The sequence below is a fragment of the Olea europaea genome, unplaced genomic scaffold, assembly GCF_002742605.1.
Source record: "Olea europaea var. sylvestris unplaced genomic scaffold, O_europaea_v1 scaffold1558, whole genome shotgun sequence".
NCBI classification, from domain to species: domain Eukaryota; kingdom Viridiplantae; phylum Streptophyta; class Magnoliopsida; order Lamiales; family Oleaceae; genus Olea; species Olea europaea.
In genome coordinates, this window is record NW_019233181.1 from 146,764 (window position 1) to 150,246 (window position 3,483).

Below are 3,483 nucleotides of genomic sequence, written 5' to 3' on the forward strand. Positions count from 1 at the left end.
AAGTCTTTAGTAGGGCATGCATACATCCTTGCCAAGACCGACTACTTCTCTAAATGGGCCGAAGCCGTACCATTGAAGGAAGTAAAGAAAGAAAATGTTGCAGAATTCATTCGTATCCAAATCATTTATCAATATGGTATCTCTCGATATATCATAACTAATAATGGCAAACCATTTTACAACATCCACATAAACAATTTATGTGTTAAGTTTGGGTTTAAACAGTACAACTCGTCCATATACAATGTGGTAGCTAACGGATTGGTAGAGGCGTTCAACAAAACACTATGCAGTGTGCTGAAAAAGGTTGTCTCCAAATCAAAAAGAGATTGGCATGAGAAAATCAGTGAGGTCTTATGGGTTTATCGAACTACTTATCGAACTCCAACACAAGCTACTTCTTATGCCTTAGTATATGGGGTAGAAACTGTACTTCCTCTGGAGTGTCAATCCCGTCACTTCAAATTGCCATCCAAGAAGGTTTGATAACTGAAGAAAATGCCCGTCTTCGATTGGAAGAGCTAGAAGCTTTGGATAAGAAGAGGTTAGAAGCACAAATGCACCTGGAGTGCTATCAAGCTCGAATGGCAAAGTCCTTTAACAAGAAAATGTGACCAAGATCATTTCAAGTTGGAGATCTAGTATTTTCGTGCGCATACCGATCATATTCACAAGAAAAATAGGGCAAGTTCCATCCTAAATGGGATGGTCCATTTCTTATTGCTCATGCATTCACTAACGGGGCGTACAAGATCGTCAACAAAGATCGATTGCAAATCGGACCTATCAATGGAAATTTTTTAAAGTGTTTTTACGCCTGAAATTCTTTCTTTTAAATTTTTCATTGTAAAAAAAATTATGCTCTTGTAATGAACTACGTTTGACTTGATCCCATTTGGGTACGTAGATAGCTTGAATAAATTATAAATTCAAGTACAATCACGACTAATAAATTCACTCAATTTGTTTACCACTTACTGTAGTTAAAAAAAACAGGAAATATGAAAAAAAGAAAAGTTCATCCAAATAAAAAATACCAAGTCAAAACTCACACAATATAGTCTTAAAAAAAGGGATTAGAAATTCTTGACTTCATCAGGATCACTTGCCATTGATCACTCATAAGAAACTATCTTCAAGGGTCTTCCTTTTCTAGTCAATGGATGCTATGCTAGTGATATTTCTTGTCTGTACTTCTTCCAATGCTACCTTCTTAGTTCTAATCATACTCTTCTATTCCCATTGGGTTTGAAGTTCATCGTGGAGTCTATCTAGCTTAAAGGTTAGCTAATTAATTTTACCTTCCAGCGAAGAACACGTGGAATCCTTTACTTCCAGCCGAATGTTCAAAAGTTTCAACTGCTCAGCCTTTTCTTCAACAGTTAGACAATCCATGTGTTGCTTTCTTTCTGATATGTAAGAGTCAACTTCTTTCAGAAACACACACATGCACTTCATCAAAGGCGTTGGGTTTCCATAGAATCAGTTGGTAATCACGTTTTGAAGAATTAAATTATTTTCATCTCACCAAGATTGAATGTTGGAGAATCTATACTTCAAGATGTCCTCAAAATACTTTTGAAGATATTTAGTCAAGGCTTTTTGCAGAGCAGCCTTCAAATAAGGAGACTCTTGAGAAATTGCAGACAAAGGACCAAACATGAAAGAACAGATTGGTGCAGCCCGATTATTATTTGTCTATAAAGGCGGGATATTGATGAAATAGGGACTCCTTGATTGATCCTTGAAATGTTAACTCTCACAGACTCTGAATTCACTTTATCTTCAGTGTTAAAATTGTCTATAATAAGCACCGAAGTACCTCCATTGATGGGGCTTGGAGATTTAAAAGGAGGGTCATGAGAATCATGAATACCATCTATTTCTTAGAGTGCATCGAATCGCCCATCATTATTGCTAGTTTGATCTTACAAAAGTTTGGATTCATGGAGAAATTTAGTCCTTCAGAAAACTTACAAAAAATGAAGAATGATTTAAAAAAAAAAAAAATGATGCAGCAAACAAAAACAAGGAACATATCTGCATTTCATGTCCTAGGCGACATGTCTAAAAATCCATCGTCTGATGGTGTGTTCGGGAGGCTGATGTCAATGTGAAAAACTCCAACTTCACTTTTTGAAAGACTCAAAATAGCTTGAAGTGGCCTTGGTTCTACCGGTTGTTTGATTTTATATATTAGAGAAATAGATGCCTGAAATTGAAGATTGTGACAAGAAATCAAATACAAGCAATATATTAAAAATAGAGAAAAAAGAACTATATCTGATCTCTAGAAACTTCATCTTTCGGAGTCAAAGTATTTCTCGGTGTTTGTAATGCTTGATCTCCAGGACTTTTGTGATCTAGAATCAAAATTGCTTCTGGAACATTATGAGCAGGCTCAAAGGTGGCAGTAATCTTTGCTGAGGAAACTATAATTTTAATTCTCTTAATACCTCTTTCGTTTTGCTGGTTTGGATCCCTCTTTCGAGAAGCCTCTTTAGGAGCAGTATTTGGAGGGTCTAACTCTCTAGTTATAACCCTGTTCAGAGTTAGGCCAAGAACAAAGTCACGGCTCTCACTAAGAAATAAGACTTACACATAGACCCTGGTCAAGAAGAGTAACACTTCGCTATTCCACCAAGCCTTGTATTCAATATCAACATTTTGATGCCTATCCCTCACATATTCTAGAATATGAAATATAGACCCACTTTTCGTCCGAGTCAAACACAGCCAAACCTGATACATGTCACCTGCACTAGGGGCAATATTCAACTTTCTTGGTGAATCGGAAAGTTTCTGTCTAAAGCCAAATTGTCTCGCAAACCTATGAGGATTATACGCCTCAAGAATGAAAGGTGAATTTTCTCGATGATAAGAGACTAATACTGATCGAATACACATCATGAATTCTGAAATATCTGCAGACCTTGATTGGTCATCCACACGTACATCAGGATGAGACAATGAGGGTAATAGATTCCAGCAAAAATCATTAATGCCCATTGTTCCATGGATAAGTTCACGACAATCAACAATATTTTTCTCCCAAGACTGGAAAGCATTTATAGTGTCAGCATATCTTCGAATTATAGGGCAAGAATAACTCTTATCCACAGGAGCATAAACACCTCGGACAAAATAAGTTGCCGCTCAAACAAAAAGAAAATGTCCAGAAAATGAATGTGAGATCGAGCCAAGGTTCGAGTTCGTCTGGTAGTCAGATCTTCGTGTAAATCCCCTGTAAATACTCGCTAATATGGGAGCAACCAGGCTATAAGTGTAGTTGTCTGCCATCCTAGAAGATACTTTAAAAGTTCCAACTCTTATATATTCATCTCCAGATGGAAGAACGAAATGACAGAGCCATGAGGAGAGGTAAGCTGCTATCTTCAATTCCTCTTCTTCTTCCATAGACAGAGTTACTGACGGTTTGTTCCAATGACGTCGATCCCTATGAGTAATGTCTCTTGGCTTGTC